The sequence below is a fragment of the Pollicipes pollicipes genome, unplaced genomic scaffold, assembly GCF_011947565.3.
Source record: "Pollicipes pollicipes isolate AB1234 unplaced genomic scaffold, Ppol_2.1 Scaffold_4002;HRSCAF=4701_pilon_pilon_pilon, whole genome shotgun sequence".
Classification (NCBI taxonomy): Eukaryota; Metazoa; Arthropoda; class Thecostraca; order Pollicipedomorpha; family Pollicipedidae; genus Pollicipes; species Pollicipes pollicipes.
In genome coordinates this window covers 25,604,585-25,625,900 of record NW_023596420.1, presented here as the reverse complement: position 1 = coordinate 25,625,900, position 21,316 = coordinate 25,604,585, and positions in this window count along the sequence as shown.

The window sequence follows — 21,316 nt, the reverse complement described above, 5'->3', positions numbered from 1 at the left end:
CATGTCTTATGCTTGCTTCAATATCTTCAAATGTGAAACACACCCCGCTAATGCTTTGGAGCTATTTGTCCAAAGATAAAACTTACCGGACATTATAATACCACAGGAGCACAACGAAAAAGTGCAGATTCGCTACAAAAGCTCACGAAAGATCGATCTTAAACCGAATAAGGCTATCATCATCAAGGGCGGCACAGCAAGAGGTGGGGACAGAGGGCCAGTTGCCCCTCTGCCGGGGGCAGGGGGGGGGGCAACAGAAGTATGTGTTCCCACCCCTAGAGACAACTTATATGGGAAGGCCCATTTTGCTCAAGCAAAGGCTCACATCGGTTACCGAAATTCCGATCGAGAGCCTCTCCCCCAATCACATTAAAGTGCATTGTATTTGACCGACTTCTTTGCTTCTGCAGGATCTATTAGCTTGCAGACATATCAAGTCCGACAACTCCTCGAGTTAATCAGTCCGTCAACAAAAACAGTATTATGTATTCTGTTTACGGCACGCTTCTATTTCGTTGTCAGGTGTGTCATAATATTGCAAATATTTCGACCAGTCGTATCACATTCGGCAGCAAAACCGCCCCGGAGATATCCATGCTAGCGACACGAGGCCGAAATCAAAATAAGGTACGAAACTGCACGCCTGCAGAACCCGGTGCGATTAATCATTGGCTGTGGCAAGCTGAAAAGTAAAGGGGTTAGCACAAACATCAAGCGGCCTGTCGTGACCTGGCCTAACCTGCCGTTTCCAAAACAGAATTTTTGCTACAGATGAGCAACAAAAGTCGCATAGTTAACAATTAGAATAGCTAGACACCAACCCAGTAACATCCCCGCTTTTGCATGAGGACATACTTTGACGAAAAAATTGCGAAAGTTGGGATTTCATCGGACCTACAAGGTCAACCAGCTTGGGTATATCTATAGCACGGATATAAAATGAAGGCTAAATTGCTTCTCCACACGGCTGTAGATCTACATGTCGCGCCTCAAAACTCCAATCAACAACACGTCACTTCGCAAGCGACAGATGCGTGCGTTAACTTGCGAGCGAGTTTTGGATCTCGTGAAAGTATTTTCAGTCGCGAAATTAATTACTGCTATCGTCGATCACGGTCGCTGAGCGCGAAATGAAGGGCAATCATTTGTGTAAATGTTGGTCGCAGCATATTGGTTATTCGTTTATTTAATGTTAGTGCAATAATCTTACACATTATTGAAGAAGTGGACGCGCATTCAGAAGCAAACGTGAAATTTTTAACAAGATTTGTTTAGAAAAAGACGAAAATTTCAAGCTCCATGCTTCACCCCAATCATTTTTTCTTCAGTCAACCGGTGGGCTCAGAGGGAGCAATAAGTGAAAAAATTTATTCCGTCTATGACTATTCCCATTTGATACAAATTGGGCACCATTAATGAATAGTCACTTCAGCCATTGCCCGCCTCCCCCCCCCCCCACCCTTCCTACTTTAAAAAGTGGATCTAAATCCGAGGCCAGTGGCTTCAAGATGTGAGCAGAACGCAAGTCAGCAGCTTTGAACGTAAAAAACCAAGCACAGGCTGACCCATCAGTTTAAAATTACGAGGTCGCAGCCCAAGCTAAATCCAGTGTACAAAGTTGCTTAATGACGCAAACTACTTTCGCGTCTGCTAAACTTCTCGAGGAACACAAAACCAAAGTTTTACGGAATGGCTAAGACGAGATATTAGCATTGCAGATGGAAAACTTGCAGGCCCTATCATCCTTGTCTTGCGTGCCAGTGTAAACACAGCGTTTCGAACAGGTTGTCCGCCGGCCGTCGCCAGGTGTCCATTGGTTCTGAGATCGGCGGGCTGGTGTACGGCTCTGAAGCATGTATATGCCACCACCGTAAGGGTTTGTGGTGGGTGTGATGGTGTGACAGGACGGGCACACAGCTCTTTTTTGCTGTGTGAAGCGGGGTCGCATCTGCAGTAACAGATTCCACACGACGAAGCCGAAAGCACATTTCAAGATTGCATGAGGCCCGAGCTAGCAGGGGCGCGGGCAGGGGCAGAGGTCGGTTTTTAAGCCAGGCTCATTACTCTAACATTGTTCGAAGCCGAAGTCGAAACCAGGTGTTAGGTGCCGATAGTGCAGTGGCTAACGCGTCTGCGTTAACCACTGCGCGTTCGGGAAATCAGAGGTACGGAGTTTGATTACCCGCGGTGCCCGCCCTTCCTGCCAGGGTGACGGGCAAGCGACGCCATATAGCCTCAGCGGCTGAGCGCGTCGTGGAACTCCAATGACGACAGCAAATTTCACGGCCACACGGTCACGCATTGCCAATCGTTTCTCGCCTGGGTGCTACTCCAGCACATCTAGTGACAGTGTGCCCCCCCCCCCCCCCAAACAGAACAATCGCTTTTAGTGTTCGCAAGTTGCAAGTTTTAACATTCGCAAGTTAGGGTGACATTACGCTCCCTGATGAATGCCCCTATGAAGCGGAAAATTTAGCAACCGCCAACCACCAAGCATTGGACGGGCCGACCGAAACGAATAACAGACTGACAGAGATGAATACCGGGCTGCCAGGAGAGTCCAGCTTGGCACGGACAGGTGCTCGGCGGTGCGTAGCGGAAAGCCAGCGTGCCAGAAACTGCCAGAGCATTTCCGAACAGCTAGATTGTCCCTTCACAAAACCGGGCTGCAACTAACTTGGTGCAAGTGAGGACTTGAGCTCATCAAGGAGTAGCATCTCTCCAAGTTACGGAATCACTGAAGCGAGAGATGGGCCGATAACTATCTAACACGTCAGGACTAAACTCACATTTTTTCGATGAGGGGCACGATCGTGCTACAGGCAAAGCTGGGCGGCACCCACAGTTCATGAAACAGGCGGTCAGGAGCCGTGCCGAGGCCTGTGGAAGGGCTGGAGAAGCTCCATGCAGAAGGCTCTCGGTAAATTTTATCCGACCCGCACGCTACACCACGTCTCAGACGCGCAATAAGACGGAATCTCGTTAGGACTGACTATGCGAGAGGGACCAGGATCAGGCTCGGCAGCGGCTCTGGACATGGCATTTGTTTCACCAGAGGCTGTTCAGTCGTAGATGCTTCCCCGCCGCGATAAATGGAGCTTAAGTGAGACGCGAAATCATCGGCCGTGATCAATGACCGCGAGCGCTGTAGACGGGTCGAAACTGCCCCATGCGGACCCAAAAGGCGCGCAGCTGCTCGCCGCGCCGTAACGCGGCTAGAAGCCGCACCTCTCGACCCGGCCGGACGCAGGCGCCCTTACGTTACGCGCGCGCCGGTAGGCTCTCTGCGCGCCTCTGAAGCAGCTGTGCAGCACTGATCCGCGAGGCGGGCCATCTGGCGTCCAGAGATGCAATCGGAATCGCGCTCTGTCACGAGCAGTTGCGCAGGACAGAGTCCAAGGTTTTGACGACCGCCAGGGCCTAACACACTGGCCTCGGAGGCTGCTGCAAGGATCGTCGATATCAGCGCACTATCTGATCGGGGCTGAAGTTAGCGGACAGGAGGTTCTCAAGCCGCTCGGCCAGGCCACTGCGAAATGCATCGTTACGAGTGCACATGACCACACACACGACGCGCTCCGGAGCAGCTTGGCGTCGCACCCCACACTGACCTGCGCACGCCACGCCACATTTAAAGGAAGGGTGAGCAGCGGCGGCAGATGTGGGCTCAGATTATCTACCATAGTGGGAAAATCGCGGGAGTTCTTAGCTCTGTGGGAAGAAAATGAGCTGACTCAGTCACATGGTCGATATGGGTCATAATACCACATTGCTCACAGGTAAGTGGTACCACCTGGTCAAACGCAACTTTGCCACTACCAATCGTTGAAAGTCAGCGGGGCATGGGCCCAATCCGGACGGCTGACTCTGAGCCGGCTCCTGCGTCTCTCCGGCGCCGCAGATCCGGACGGCTGACTCTGAGCGGCCTCCTGCGTCTCTCGGCGCCGCAGATCCGGACGGCTGTCATCTGAAACACCCTCCACTGACGACTGAGCTTGAGGATGCCAACATACTTCCAATGTTCGAGGAAGTATTTTTTCCATAAAACTACAGTTGACATAATAAGCAACCAGTAACACAGATGTGTCGTGCAAAAGATGGGACTGTTACCACGCGTAAGTTTTTCAGCATTTGGACATAACGGATTCGAATTAATAATTTAAAACAGCATAGTCAGTTGGGCATATCATCGCACTGAGCCGAGCCTTGTGATGTTTGGAGCACTGCGTCTGTCAGAGACCTTTCTAACAGCAGATGTGTTACCGGAATTTCTCGTGTTTGCTAACTTAGTGGGTGGTCATGCACAGTTTGAAGCCGGCATGATTCATCAACGGGAGACAGGTCGCATGTCTCTGTGGGGTGCATAACAGGCCGCTATGAACTGCATACTGCATCCCTGCAGTCAATACCACAAATTAATTGGTATTGCTGCTTAGAAAGGCACTGGCTCTTTCAGTTGATTGCCTATTGAGGATTTTCGTTTTGTTGTATTGAGCTTTAAGCAGTTGATTTCGTGTGGATAAGTATAGAATGCTGCATGCATTGTGCCTGGTTGGAAACACCCGCGCCCTGGATTGCGCATTACGATTTCGAGTGCTACTGATGTTCACTGGCATAGCTGAAGACTACGGACGTTATAAAGGTTCTACATATGGGTTCGATAGTTTTTGTTCCCCTTCTATTCATTGCCAACGACTTCACGTAAAGTTTTCGGGTGTTGGAGGATACAGATTTCCCCATTCGCTCGGAAGCGCCCTGATACTTATTGTTTGTTGAACGGTTTGGAAAGTGAATGCCGCTGTTGGCGATATTTCTTCTCTACGTCACACTAAATTAAGAGCTAACTGACAGACAAAACCAGTCAGCTGCTGTCATTTCAGGCACAGAATTTTGGTATGCAGACCATAGAGACCTGACATGCCTCCCACTGATGCACGACGAACTGTCCTCAGATCTGGAACGATGTCCACAGACACCTGGTATGATCCCCGTGGACGTCTTGTATTCTGCCCTAGTTCCAGGTAGATTGACGCTAAGTTTAGCCCCATGGAGCGCATTTTCGCAGTGCGTCCTTTTCCGGGAGCCGCACCTACCTGTGATAACTGCAGTATTTTTAAACCGCGCTGCTAGAATGCCGGATGTTGCCAGTTTCCCCTCGTTTCGTTTTTACCCGGGCAGAGAAAAAGACTACTCTAATGGGAATTGTGACGCAGGAATCGGTGTGCACACAGTTTGAGACCAGATCTTACCATATGTTTAATTTCATCAATTGATTTCTTTCGTTTTGTAGTGGCCAACGCTAGGCGGGTACCAAACGACCAAAGCAGGCGTCCTAAATGGGATATCAGATATCGCGACATTATAGTGCCCGCATACGTACCAATTTTGCTCAGAGGTAGTGACACCCGTGCGCCACACGGCTGGAGTCAATAATACGCGTTGTTAATATTTTGCGGAGTCGAAGTTATCTGTGTCGATATTTCGCGATCAATATTTTTCCCTCATTATTTGACGTGCTGATGATATGTTGTCTTGTAATCGCAAGGTGGGCATACTCCCAACTTTTTATAAACAATTAGTTAACAACCAATTGGAGGCACAAGCTTTTGTTGGGGCAGCGTTCTATTTGAACACCCACCCCTCACGCTACCACAACATATTTAGTGGTCGCATTGTCTGTGACTTGTATGTACAGCTTTAAAGAGATTGCTTCACATTCATATGGGGTTTTGAACCGAAATAGCCATCTTGAAGACCTTTTGGTGCTATTCACAATCCTGCCCATCTCAAGACCTAAGCCCCTGTAGTTTCTGAGCTACGTGTCCGCGAAAATGGGGAAAGGCATATCAGAGAGAGTTTTTCAAAGTCACCTTGGCATTCATGACATCACAATAACGTCATTTAAATCCTGCCGTTTCATGAGCCATACGGCAATCAAGCCCAAGATAAATATCATTGTTGAGGCGTTCATATCTGGCGCTCCTGAGGGTGATTTCCAGACATCACGGCCGTCAGCTGGCCCTCAATCAACGTTGCGCAAGGTACGATGACGTAATCAATTATGATGCATTGAGGGGCATGTTTACTTAACAGAGAATGGTGATGTCCAAAGCAGTCTTTTGCACTAAAAAAAGCATACCGATAGATATTATGAAAGCACGCAAGCTATAAGTGAGGTTGTTTCATCATATCCGATGCTTCCTTCAATATTTTCAAAAGTGGAACATTCCTTCAACGCGTCTCTTGATTTTAGTCGTATCAGCGTTTACGACCATCTGTGCCACCTGAAGACAGGCTTCATCATTCGAAACCTGAAGACAGGCTTTTTAGCCAAAACACTAGAATCCTGTGAGCAGTACCCGGTCATGTCACACTCAGCGTAAAGCTCTACGCAGTCTGGTGTATAGTCTCATGCTAAAAGACTGTAAGGGTGAATACCAGACTGTGCATGTGATAAAAGTTTATGCAAAAAGACTGCAAAGACAAAGCCATTGTTGAGACCGGAGGTTCTCTGGCCAGTGGGCACGTTTGATGCCGATTTTTTTAATGACAGTTATTTTGAAACGTTCTCTTTTGAACATAGAGATAGGATGTAACGTGATGTGGTGAGCTTATCATTCCGTTTGGTTCACAACAAAAATAAAACACGCTGAATGACTCAGGATAACACAAAAGCACTTCATGTCATGGTTAGACTACTCTCTGGGAACTAGCGGTAATCGGTTTCGCAAATTTCAGATTCGTTGTGGGTTTTCGCGTTAATCCAGGCATTCTTTGAAACCGGTCCATTCAACCATTCATTCATGACTCGAGCTTGTGTCAATAGGAAGACGATTCCGTGTTTCGCCCTCCGGACGACGAGCCGCATCGGAAAATGACTGTTACACGTGCTATTAGTGTTAATGAGAGAAGGCTTTAAGGAAACCGACCTGATGAGAACGGAGCAGTAGTCCCTGGCATACAATGTGGTGCTTGCAGCGGAAACTGGAGGCTCCTTGCCTTTTCACACGCTGCCTGCGCCCGGTTGTCCCGACAGGTTCTCGCGGCTGAATCAGTGGACAGGAATGAGCCGTGGTCGACGCCAGGTGAAGGTGTGGGGTTCGTGTTTCATGCGGCGACGCCCGGCCGATCCCGTCTGCAGACAGCACCTGCCGGCGGCTCGGTTCGTCGGTCTGATGATGCCCGACAATGGCTCACGCCGGGCGACGGCTCTGGGTACCTTGACGCATTGATTTATGTCCACGCTTGTTTGAGAGCTGGCACAAAGTGGTGCTGAAACCACGGGGAGTCGGCACAATTAGCTCCTAATCTCGGCTTTAACGTCAGTTTTATGTGATAGACTCTTCTGTAAGAACTTCCCTATAACATAAGCTGCCGGGATTGGTAGCCTGCATTTTGTAGCTACGGTTACGATAAAAAAGATGCTGATACCATATAGAAGGGCATTGTTGTTTATCAGTCTCCGCGTTTGGAAGTCGGAGGCAACGTCCGCAGCCCGGCCGGGGCGCACCGTGTCTGCTGTGCTGGCGGACGCGCAACAGGAAGACCGGCCACTGAGCCAAGGCGCCCGCGGTCGAGACAGCGCCGCAATGGCCGTCAACAGTCGGTAGGGCGGCCGGCCCCCGCCCCCACCGGGCCGACGCGGCGGCGGCACCGACCGCGGCCGAAGCCACGCCGACTCCGACTGCGCCACACGTGTCACGCAGGCCGACGCGAAAGTGGCGCAGTGCGGCGGACGCGACGCGACACGGCGGGGGGCGGGTATTTTTTAGTCGGCCGTCGGGGCCGCGCTGCGGCCAACTGGGCTACGGCAGGGGCGGGGGGATGGGTCAGGTCAGCTCGAGCTCAAGGTCACTGCGACGCTGTGGAGTTCAGTGCCCATTGACCCATTTAGCGCCCGAGGGCACAGGAGACCTGTCCGGCGCGACGGCCCGACAGCTCCGGCGCAGACGGCCCCACTGTTCCGCGGCCGTCCTGCCGTACCGCATTGGCGTAACAGAATGTCGTTCGGCTCGACAAAAAGGAACACTCCACCCAAACCTCGCCCGTCTTAATCTGTCGTTCAGGCATTGCACGGCATCTACGTCTGAGAAACGGAACAAGACAGAACGACGCAGCGCATCGGGTAACAACTCAGATTATGCAATACGAAAATAAACGATGCAACGCATGACACAATTCAACGGACCAAAGTATGCAAACGAACCAAACAAAGCTTTGCCTGAACTAAACCTCGCCCTACGAGGGGCCTAAAGGCCCAACTAAGGGGCTTCCGGACTAATTTCTGAACGGTTTTGAGCACGATGCCGATCTTTCAGGTACCTGAAGCTATATCACTTTTACACGTCTTCTGGAAGTTCAAAGTTTCTGGCCTTGATGGCTCGCGGATCACAAAAATTGCTGGTATATGATAGGAGGACATTGTCGTTTACCGGCCTCCGAGTTCGGAAATCGGAGGATCTCTACCAACTCTCGACTCCATGTCAGGGACATTTTGCTCAAACGCGAAAAATGCCGCTTATTTCTCGCAGGATATGTACTCCGAAGAGGTTTAATAAACTTTCCTCTTTAACTGCATCACTCTGAACTGCATTGTCGTCGTTCTACTGGGTGTTGAAAGATCAGGTCATCCCAGGTCAATATGGTCAAACTTTGACCTTTGGGACTAGATTTGGTCGCTTGGGGATCACACGGCTTAAACCTTAATAGCAATTATTTTACAGCATAAGAAGATCTTTCTAATTCCCTTGTTCTGCCCATTGATGTGGCTTGCTCAGTGCTTGTATAGTCTCACAGACTAATGCAGCCAACGCCTTCACCCATTGACCTTACATGGCATGTCACAGGTCAGATGTGTCGGTATTCATTGGTGTTTATCTGGGAGAAGTACCCAAACTCTATTCGACGCCGCCTTCTGCACTGTCGCAGCATGCTCTGCCTACAAGATAATAGGATTGATCTGTGAACACCCTTTTGATCATTGTGACCTCGCCTGAGCGATTAAAGCTCGTAGTCATTAGGTATCGAACTCAGCTATCTCGATATATAGTTTGACGAGAGATTTACAATGCCGTTTTCTGCGGGGCTCTAGCTTCCTCAGTTCTGGAGATCTTGGAAGGGACTCTGAGGGCCGTTCACAGATCGCAGGTGAAATTTATGTAGCGCGAGGATTAAATCTAGCTGTGCACTTTTTGACAAGCCTTGAGCTTAACTGACAGAAATATAGCCGAAATTGTTCAAATCATGTAAGTTTAGACAGCCGAGATGGCCTAGATTTTTACAAGAATGATATGCTTTTACAGGATAAGATTTTCATGAATGAATCTATGGAATCAGGGCTAATGGTAAGCATGTGCTTGTCGTGTGAAACCTGACTCTTATACATCCGATCGTGCCATTGCAGGTCAACGCAAATTCAGTGCGTGATCTTGGACGTGCCGCAATGCTTGGCACCGCGCGTCCTGGTCTCTGACGTCACCTGCCTTTTGCCGACCTTCCGCGGGCCATATCCGTCAAGGGCAGACAGCGAGCGCCTAAACCGACTCGAACCCATTCACCCACCGGGTGGGATGGATCTAAAAAGCGGGTGCTATTGCCAACTGAAATGTCAGGACAAGGCCACGGGACAATTTGGAACGAGGCGGTTCAAAGAAGCGTTGGACGGGCGTCGCCCACCTGGTTGTGCCATCCCTTGGCCATCACATATTTAAGGATGTATTCGTTTGCGCCATGTTGACGGATGCATTGCTTTTAGGGTGTTCTTTAAACATTCCAATAAGACAATGCTTTCGGGTAGAATGGACTGCGATTAATCGCCTTATGGTGTCATCACGAGCAACCACAAATTGGTTACATTTCGGAATTTCGGACCTCATGTCGACGTCTTCGGCCCAGATCGAGTCCAACCCACGTTGCCGCACGTGTTGCGTGTGAAGTGGCCAGAGGTAGAGAGCGCCCAAAAAACAGCATGGGCACACTGACGGCAGGCTTTGCGGATGTCTTTATACAGCTGAATTAACACCAGCCCTCGCCGTACAGGTGCTTTTCGTCACCTTCGACGGACAAGAGGCTTCACATCCCCCCTCGCCATCTGAAAACGGTGGGCATTTTTGAGCGGAGCGAAGGCGGTACGGTTGGCTTGCGAAGAACTACACCAGAGCAGGCTCGCTGAACTACAGTATAAGTGACCTTTAACGGATCAGATCCACTCAGCGCGACGAAAAGGGTAAAGGAGATGTTTTTGTGTTAATAACCATGTGCGTTGTGCAAGCAAGAAAGCGGTACTGTATGGCCCATCACACATCTAATTAAGCACCGATGGAAACCCGCTGCTGGGAGTGACCTGAAACATCTCAAATCAGACTAAACAAGACGCGACTTGTATACATGGACCCTGCCCTAGTTAACTGAAAGAACCGAACAACAGCTGCATTAAACATTGCATAGTAACAATACGAAAGGCGCCAGACAACAGTTTTCCCAAGGCATTATCTGTCGGTTGGTTCGGCCCTCCAAGGCATCAAAATAGCTGCCCGAGGTGCTAAATTTCATCTTGAAAGGTTCTTTCATTGACATGTTAATCTAGCTTAATCTGTGATGGCTCGGCGTGGCAATATTGCATAGAAATACATTACAAATGAGAACATACATCACATAAATACAGGGGAGTCCTTTAGAACACTTGATGTGCCTTAAGCATAAGGCTCTAGGCGTTTTAAACACAAAAGGCTACCGACATGACTCCCAAAAGCAGGCTTGAGTTAAAGCTTAGATTTATCGTGATTCATTGCTGTGACGAGAAAGCAGCCCTGCTCTCGGAGTACCGAGCTCCGTCGCACGGAGGCTCTTCCATGTCAGGCTGAACGGCGGGCGGTTGACGGGATCAGCTGGTCTTCACCTTCCCGCACCACGCTACCTTTCAGGCTGAACGGCGGCGGTTGACGGGATCACCTGGTATTCACCTTCCCGCACCACGCTACCTTTCAGGCTGAACGGCGGCGGTTGACGGGATCAGCTGGTCTTCACCTTCCCGCACCACGCTACCTTTCAGGCTGAACGGCGGCGGTTGACGGGATCACCTGGTCTTCACCTTCCCGCACCACGCTACCTTTCAGGCTGAACGGCGGCGGTTGACGGGATCACCCTGGTCTTCACCTTTCCGCACCACGCTACCCTTTTACTCCCGCAGCGGCGAATGTCAGTCCTCGCCTCTTCTGTCAGTAAAAGGAGTGCGGCATAAACGACATCAGAATGTGACGATCAAACTGAGTTCACGACTGTCGAGGAGCCATCAGCCATTCCCTCACTGCCCGCTGGAATCACGAATAGAGCTCACTGTTATTAGGCGTCTGGTATTTGCGCCTCCACTTGCTGGCTCACGTCTGTAAAGTTCAGTGGACTCCTTCTGGGTCTCTGCCAGCTGCCTCTACCTTTTACTGGGATCGCGCGCGCTGCTGAACGGCACCGAATCCGCTGTTACCATAGACGGCAAGCCTACTGTCTTGACGTTTTTGGGGCAAAATCACTGGAGTTTTAGTTTAAAAAAGCTTGGACACATTAACATTGAAACGTTAGCCGCAACAGGGCTTGCCTCGAATTTCGAACATGGTATTGGTAAAATCGGCCGGCGATCACATGATATAAAGTAAAGCGATGGACGTGACAGGCAGTGGTATCCGGGCAATGTCCCATAATAGCCGCCACGGAAGACAATAGCGCCAATTTCAATTCCACTTCAACTTGTCATTGGCCATATGCCCGCGAGCGACCCCACTGACCGGGATTAAGGCCATTTTGGTCCCAGCAATGGGCGTGTCTTGGGCGTTCCCATCGGGGACTTCATCCAGTTCAAATCGACAGGTTTCATCCCGGTTTGAATGGGAATTTCCCTTTGCCGTCCGATGTTGGGCAAACGTCCCGAAACATCGTGACGGGATGCATCGTGGTACTTTTTCAAAGCAGTGAACTCCACCTAAGACTTACACGGTTGTCGAAAATATAACGCAAGTCAAGTGAGCTGACGCCGACAGGAGTTCTCTCTCGTTTGCTGGCATCGAGAGTTATGCCGGTTTTCTTTCTCGCGAGCTGAAATCACAGATGGAGCAAGATGCCACTGTGCCCAGGTCAGCTTTTCTTCGCCAACTGCATTTCTGCGATCGATCCACTACGGGGCATTTTGTGGGTAGTCGTCCTGTTGCGATCCCATGCGCCACAGCTATAGCGATGTCGTTCCAGACGGACCACTTGGCAGACGAAAGCGTCTCGTTCCATTTATGGGCTCGGTGAGCGTGTGCGGTCCATCATGGATCGACACTCGGCATTTTATGGGAGTCGCTGACGTATACTGCCTGAACGGCCTTCGCCCAAAGGCCGCGCCGCCTGCAGCTAGTCTTCTGACGATAAGTCCGGAATCTGTGGGAAGTATTCGGCCTGAAGCCGTGGAAGAGGCTCTGACGTCACGCAACAGGCCATGGCGGACACTTAACGAAGTGAAGAGGATCCACGTACCCTCTCTCGGCCATCACATTTAAGAGATATGCGCGCCAATCCTCTGCTGAATCCCGGATATATTGGTGGGTAAAGACAACAATGCATCTTGTTAAGATTTGGCCAGTTCTACATCGCCTGCGTAAAATATTAGTTCATCACTCATGCCTTCTTTGACATTATGATAAATCTGAAACCTTGCAGTTTTTTTTGCAATGAGCTAGACAGCGATATATTACCCAAAGGCGAACTTAATCTGTATTTATCTTGCACTTTCATCGCTTGCAGCCCGTCCATAGCCGACAGAGCTCCGCTTATCGTGTTTGGCAGCCGGTAGCGCGGCCCGCTCCAGGTCGCCGCGCGCTGGGGATCCCCCCTCCCAGGCCAACAGGTCTACACGCTGCGGGCGCGCCGCCGCCGCAGCGCGTCACAACCGCCGCCGCCCGCAGCGCGTCACGACTGCCGCGCTGCGACAATAGCGGTCGATTGGGTCCGTCGATGCCAGGTGCGCGGGGCGGGCGGCGGCGGGCGCCGCGAGCGTCTATCGACCTGGCTGCGCCACGCGACCCGGCCGACACATGGGCTCCGGCGCCGACGAACGGACGGGACGGTACGGCAACGGACGGAGGGACGGACGGACGGACGGACGGCAACGTACGGACGCCGACGGATGAACAGGAGGACGGAGGGACGGAGGGACGGAGGGCGGCAACGAACGGACGCCGACGGACGAACGGAAAGACGGACGGCAACGAACGGACGCCGACGGACGAACGGAAGGACGGACGGCAACGAACGGACCATGGTGGACGTCAACGGACGGAAGGACGAAAGAGCGAAAATGGAAGCCGGCAAAGGGCAGTAGATGGACAGACGCCGATGGATACAAACGGAGTCAGAGGACGGCAGACGGATGGATCCCAGTAGACGACGACAGACGGACAGACGCCGTCAGATACAGACGCAGGCAGAAGCCGGCAGACGGATGAACGTCGACATGTGGCTGTATAATGGGTCGTTGTGATAGCAACTACCTTAGAGCACGAATTGAACTTCGTACGGATGTGATTCAAAAGTTGCATCAAGCTGGGGCAGGAAAATGAATTTTTGTTGTCAAATTGCGATGGTGCTGAGTAGATTCATGACAGCACAATGCAGCAGTACAGATCAGTCGCATTCCGATCGAGTGAAATTAAAGATGCCACGCATTCCCTGCCACGATCGGCCATCTTTCGATTTTGTGACAAAGGCTACAATTTCGACAAGATTTGTTCAACTCGGCGTGGCACACGGAACGCGCACGCATGCACACAACTTTTGACCAATTAGATATCATTGTGGTATGTGTATCGGCAGATACGCAATATCTGGTTGAAAGATCAACGTCTTGCTGTCACACATGATTCTGCGTACGTGTCGTAGTTACCCTGATTATGACTGATCACAGTTTGCCCTCATTATACCCTCAACAGAATGCGCTAAAGACTTACGTAACGGCATTTCAAATGCAACAAGCCCCTCAGGGCCTCTTAGCCTGCATCAACGCTCATAAGCACGACTTGACGTGGCTCAAACTACATGTGTCGTCAACACAAACGACTTACATGCTTCCGACGTGAACACTCAGCAGCCCAACAGCGCTGAACTGAGGCGTGCAGCGATGCCGGTACGACGCTCGTAGTATTTACCACCTCGTTGCTATCCTAAATCTGTCCGTCCCAACTTCAGGCATTCATCATACAACATGGCGCGACGCGGCGGCCCCCACGCGCCTGTTCTTGAGAGCACAGCGGCGCTGGGGCTGGCAGCCACTGATCAATCAGGCGGTGAGCATATTGTCATGGAATTATTGAACGGCCGATGGGATTTACCCACTGTAGATACACCACTGGATTATCACGAATATTACACTTCGTTTGATTTGAAATCAATGAACGCAGTCGTTGACCGTACATCAGCCACATTAATGCTTGGGCAAGAATCCAGCGCGTAATGCGCTGGTGCGGCACACTCATGCGACGTTAGTGCGGCATACTCATGCGACGTCAGTGCGGCACAGCCTTGTGACGTTAGTGCGGCACACTCCTGTGGACGCTAGTGCGGCACACTTCTGTGACGCTAATGCGGTATACTCATGTGACGTTAGTGGCACGCTCATACGACTTCAGTGCGGCACAGTCTTGTGGCGTTAGTGCGGCACACTCCTGTGACGCTAGTGCGGCACACTCCTGTGACGCTAAGCAGTACTCATGTGACGTTAGTGCGGCACAGCCTTGTGACGTTAGTGCGGCACACTCATGTGCCTCTAGTGCGGCACATCATTGACGCTAGTGCGGCACAGCCTTGTGACGTTAGTGCGGCACACTCTGTGACGCTAGTGCGGCACACTCATGTGACGTTGTGCGGCACAGCCTTGTGACGTTAGTGCGACACACTCATGTGACGTCAGTGCGACACAGCCTTGTGACGTGGCGGCACATCATGTGACGTCAGTGCGACACAGCCTTGTGACGCTATTGTGGCACACTCATGTGACGTCAGTGCGACACGCCTTGTGACGCTATTGTGGCACACTCATGTGACGCGCTAGGCGGCAATCATGTGACGCTAGTGCAGCACACTCCTGTGACGCGCACACCAGAGGCCGCGCCGTCGCCGCCTCTGCGGGCCTCCTTCGGAACGGGCTCAACACCAGGGTCTGCGCCTTATGTCGTCCCGTCCGTATTTACGCGCAAGTGGTGGGCACACCACGTGACACACCCGACCACCCCGCCGCCGACCCACTTAGATGGCTAGTGCGCATTCATGAATTCACGGGCGGCTTCCAGCTGCCGCGCTCAGCGCCGCCACCCCCGGCTTGCCAGCGCCAGGTCCAGCCCCATCATAGCCACAGCCGGCATCCGGCCAAGGGATGCCAGGCAGCTATCCAATCTGGACGCGTCTTTTGGGGTCGCACGTGACTGCCCTGTGTTTCGTGATAGACATCGACCCACCATCTCGGGACAAGAGAACTCTTGTGTTGACGGGATCTGGGCTGACGCACATCGCCAACACCACTAGCGAAAATCAAATATAGTCACGTACCACAGCACAACACGGTCGGGGAACTAAAACCTAAAGCGGGCACTTTCCAAACGCGTATGCTAACATTGCACACATCCAACAAGCAAACACGCAGGCCTGCCCATGTTTTTGTTTGCTTTGTTGCGTTATTTGCGCGTGTTACACCCGGTGGTCGCCTCCTGTCCCGCGTCCATGTTAGGCATTGCCTGTCGGATATAACTTTTCAACGGACGAACTGCTGGGGACCGGGCGCTGGTCAGCCAGCAGCCAGGCATCCGCTCCCACTTCAGCGCAGTCACACAGACTGATGCTGGTCAGCGAGTACCCATGCGTCCGCTCCCACTCCAGCGCAGCGATACGGACTGATGCTGGTGAGCCAGTACCCACACGCGTCCGCTCCCACTCCAGAGCAGCGATACAGAACTGATGCTGGTCAGCCAGTACCCACGCGTCCGCTCCCACTCCAGAGCAGCGATACAGACTGATTGCTGGTGAGCCAAGTACCCACGCGTCCGCTCCCACTCCAGAGCAGCGATACAGACTGATGCTGGGTCAGCCAGTACCCACGCGTCCGCTCCCACTCCAGCGCAGCGATACGGATGATGATGGGAGCCAGTTACCCACGCGTCCGCTCCCACTCCAGCGCAGCGATACGGACTGATGCTGGTCAGCCAGTACCCACGCGTCCGCTCCCACTCCAGAGCAGCGATACAGACTGATGCTGGTCAGCCAGTACCCACGCGTCCGCTCCCCACTCCAGCGCAGCGCGGTACGGACTGATGCTGGTGAGCAGTACCCACGCGTCCGCTCCCACTCCAGAGCAGCGATACAGACTGATGCTGGTCAGCCAGTACCCACGCGTCCGCTCCCACTCCAGCGCAGCGATACGGACTGATGCTGGTGAGCCAGTACCCACGCGTCCGCTCCCACTCCAGCGCAGCGATACAGACTGATGCTGGTCAGCCGAGTACCCACGCGTCCGCTCCCACTCCAGCGCAGTACAGACTGATGCTGGTCAGCGAGTACCCACGCGTCCGCTCCCACTCCAGCGCAGCGATACGGACTGATGCTGGTCAGCCAGTACCCACGCGTCCGCTCCCACTCCAGAGCAGCGATACAGACTGATGCTGGTCAGCCAGTTAGCCACGCGTCCGCTCCCACTCCAGCGCAGTCACACAGACTGATGCTGTTCAGACCAGTACCCCACGCGTCCGCTCCCACTCCAGCGCAGCGATACGGACTGATGCTGGTCAGCCAGTAGCCACGCGTCCGCTCCCACTCCAGAGCAGCGATACAGACTGATGAGACGCGTCGCAGAGCGCGTCAGGCAGGACACGCGGCTATCACACAACCTCATTCACTCATTTTTCACACACCCCTGAGCTGAGAGCCCAATAAAGCACACAGGAGACCTCAGCTCAGCAGCGCCTTCAGCACCCTCTCGCCTCTTCGACCCATTTTGCTTCCATGCGCGCCGTTGTTAGCATCAGGCTCATGCCGTGCAGCCCCGCCAGAACGCAACATGCCTCATTGCGCAGGGGGAGGCGATGATCACATCAATTCCAGAAATGGGCGAGCGCCAAATGGGGGACGCGGAAGAATGGGCTCAATAAGGCCAGCTGTGCCCTCCGCTGGGCCCAATCGGGCGTCTGAAGCGGAGCGGGGCCAACAGCCGCTATGGCTGGGCCGGGCGCTGGCAACAGCCGCTATGATTGGGCCGGGGACTGGCAACAGCCGCTATGGCTGGGCCGAGGGGCTGGCAGCAGCCAATTTGATAGGTCCAGGGCTGGCAACAGCTGCTATGACTGGGTCGAGGGGCTGGCAACAGCTACTATGACTGGGTCGAGGGACTGGCAAGAGCCGCCATGACTGGGCCCGGACTGTGCTAACAGCCGCTATGACTGGGTCGAACGACTGGCAACAGCCGCTATGACTGGGCCCGGACAGTGCTAACAGCCGCTATGACTGGGCGGAGGGGCTGGAAACAGCCGCCGGCCGCCAGCCTCACCACTAACGCGTGCCGAACGGGTCCGATCGATGCGGAGGCGCGGCCAGCTCCCGCGGTCGGGTCATGGGCACGGTCTGGGCGCCAGGTCACCGCCGGTCACGGCAGCCCGCGGCGGCGGTGGCCGGGACTCGACCTGGACGCTGTGACATTGGCACCTGCCGCGCGTCGCCCCAGGAGCGCCGCTGGATCAATACTGGACTGGTCTCAGGGTGTGGGCCTGAACTGCCCGCCCGGGCCGCTGCCCCCATAATGACCGGGTCGGCGGTCACGCAGTCACGCTGGGTCCGCCGGCCGCTCCCGGTCCGTTCGTGAACGGCTCGCGGGGTCAGACGGGGACCAGGTGACCGCGAATGACAGGGGGAGGGGGGGCCGCAGAGATCCGAACGGTCTGGGGCCGATCTGCCGTGACTCCACGTGTCGGTACGGAAATTGCATGGACTCGACGCGTCGCGAGCAAGACTCGAGAGACTTGAAAGGTTGGAGGATTAGAAGGGCTCCAAGGGATGGAGTCTATAGCGCCCCTCGGGCGGCACTGGCAGGGCTTGGTCGAGAGGGTGCGGCGTGTGGATTGGTGGCGTCAAACACAGGCTGCACTCCGTCTGGGTGGCTTTCGCTGCCCGTGCAGAGGGGTGCCGGGGCCGTCAGCCCTGGGCGACGATATATTCGCAGGTGGCTGGGTTCAGTTACGAAAAGCCCCAATAATAACCGACGCTAGGTTCGTAAGTCCCCAACAGTGCAGACTCTAGTGACGTCAGGCTCAGGTCCAAGGCCACTGGAGTTCGTGTAGTCGGTCCGGTTAGTGCAGTGTTTGATCCATGGAAGCGATGTGATGCCACGCATGGTAGCAACCACATGGATATTGTATGGTGTCACATTGGCCGCAGCATCCTTGAAATATTACTCTGTGCTGATGAAGCACAGTACATGACATACCGAATGCAGGTAATCACTGAATTGCTAACAGGAGGCCAGATGCTGCTTCATTTACGAACAAGATGGTGCATGAAGGCAGGATTTGTGACGACCAGCCCGACACGTTCTGACTGGCGCCCGTCCCCCACATACGTTCTGGCTGGCGTCCGTCCCCACAAACGTTCTGACTGGCGTCCGTCCCCCACATACGTTCTGACTGGCGTCCGTCTCCCACAGACCTTCACCGCATGCTGAGCGTGCAGCTATCGGTGGCGGCCGTTGGCGGCGCCGGCTGCAGACTGCGGTCAGGAGCGCGCGCATGATTTCACAATGGATCGGAGGCGGAAGCGGAGGTGGGGGGCACAAGTAATCTTTTTGTGCGGACAACCGAGTTCGGTGCATCGCAGGGGCCCGCAATTTTGTGCGGGCCGTAGAAGGAGGCATCTTGCTTTCGATCTACTTATTGTTACGTGTCTACATATAATCTTGAACTGCCAACGTTGAGCCACGCACACATTAATGCAGTATGCCCCCCAGGCTGCAGCCGTCGTCACTCCTCTGGCGTCGAGAGGGGCGGCCACACGGGACGTGCCGTTCGTCTCGCTCCGGCAGACCAGATCAGCAGGCCCGATCAGGGGCCGGCAGGCGCGCGCGCCGCGCCTTATACAGGCGACCGCTGCGCGGCGCGCGCCCAGATAGCCTGGTATACCCTGTCCGCCAAACGGAGCGTTGCTACATTTTGCCTCGAGCGCACCGTTTATCGGTTCAAGTTTCCTCACCCTGACCTGGTGGCCGGTGCTCCACTATCGCACGTTAATCTACCGCACCCATTCTCATCGGCTCCCACTCAACCGCACTCCGTGAGACGCCCCACTCAACGCGCAGCAGAGCCGCGTGCGAGGAAGATTGTCGTAGCCGTGCCCGCCCTCTGCCCGAACGTTGCAGTCATTATCGTACCCACTTGCTGCCCGCTGCTGCTGCTGTCGCTGGTGCCGCTGCTGCTGTCGCTGCTTGCCGCTGCCGCTGCCGCTGCTGGACGCTGCTGCTGTCCGCTGCTGTCTGCTGTTCCTCGCTGCTCCTGCCACTGCCTTCCGCTACTGCTGGATCTGCTACCCGCTGCTGCTGCCGTTGCTCTCTGTTGTTGTTGGCACTACTGTCCGCTGCTGCGCGCTGCTGCTGTCCGCTACTGTCTGCTGCGCTGTCCGCTGCTGTCTCCAGCTTTATACGCTCGCTTAGCTGTCCGGCTGAAATAATGTACCCTTTCTCTCTGTGTATTCATCAGTTTTGAATGCTTTACCGTCCGCCCCGTTTACCCCTCCACTTTAAGTTCTCAGTTACACTGTAAAATTTGATTAGTTTATGTACTGGTTATTAGGCTGTTATATACTATTACATCCGAGATGATTGGGTAAAGAATATAAGCTACCATTTCATTTGCAAGTGTGGCTGTTATCCACACGTACCCGTTTCTACCCACTATATATATCTATATATCTATCTATCTATATATTTGTATATATATATATATATATATATATATATATATATATATATATATATATATATATATAGGGGCGGGAGCAGTACGGCGGCTGAACCTCAACTTCCTGAGCATGCATAATTGATTTTATTACCAACTCGAAAAAATAACAAAAACGTCTTTCCGACCATCTAAGGAAAACGTTCATTATTTCTGCCCACTGATCATAGCTCACCATCATTGTATGACTGATGTATACAGCTACATAATACTTATCAGTGTGAACAATGTCTACGAATGATACGCAGTGTGGTGGCTGCAAACACATCTGATTTTTGCATGCGTCCATTCAGTTAGGGAAAGTTTATGGGTGACATGAGATTTACAACTAGAATAAGGATGATGCGATGGGCTGCTTGTGCGCCGATGTCAAAAGCTTACTTATCTAGGTAGATGCTAAAAGTCGGAATTGAAGATTGCTTTCAAGAGAAAAAAAAATTGCGAAAAGCTTTCATCTATCCTTCTAGCACATTATCCAACTTGCTATCCTAATTATCCCACATGCCCTTATTTCCCCCTTTAGATGGCGCCTCATCTGCTAGATATGTACGTGATGGAGCGATCATAAACAGTAGGATGTGGTGCAGTATTACAATGGTGGGGTGGAGAAACGCACAGTCAAATTATGTTGTCTAAAGCATTAAACAGTTTCTAAATTTTGTGGTTCTGATATTTGCAAAGGTTTGACTGGATGCAATATACTTGGGAACATTTGGCGCAAACATACCTGAAAACATTATTTCTTTTCGTTGGAATGAATGTGAAAACGATATCGGACTTACCAGATCGTTAGACCATGTCATCATATAGCTGATAACAAATGGTGACATCCTCTTTGTACAGGGTACCAGACGTAGCGCGCTTGAAATACCAGATTTTGCCCTGTAATTCGACAAAAAGGACTGAAGCTTAGAAATGAACATCATTATAAAAACATATTGGCACGATGTTTCGATGTGATCACGGAAAACTGGCGGCACTTATTACTCATGGAAGGTGGTCCGAGACGTAGAAGACGGTGTAATCCAGAATGGTGTCGCCTGACACATGCAGACTAGAGAAAAGTTTGCTCACGATGCATTTTCCGTGGAGGGACTACGGAAAATGATCTTGTGTACTGCCAGGAAACATCCACACCAAGTGAAACTGAGCTTGCACATCAACAGGCATATCGACAAGAAGAACGATACAGTAGGTCTGAAAAGTAGCCTAGACATAGAAGGCATAGCTGGTGACCGGATGGGTCACCAGTGTGGCCGTCTGAAGAATAGCGCGACCAACGCCTCGACATGAGCTTGACGTTGATG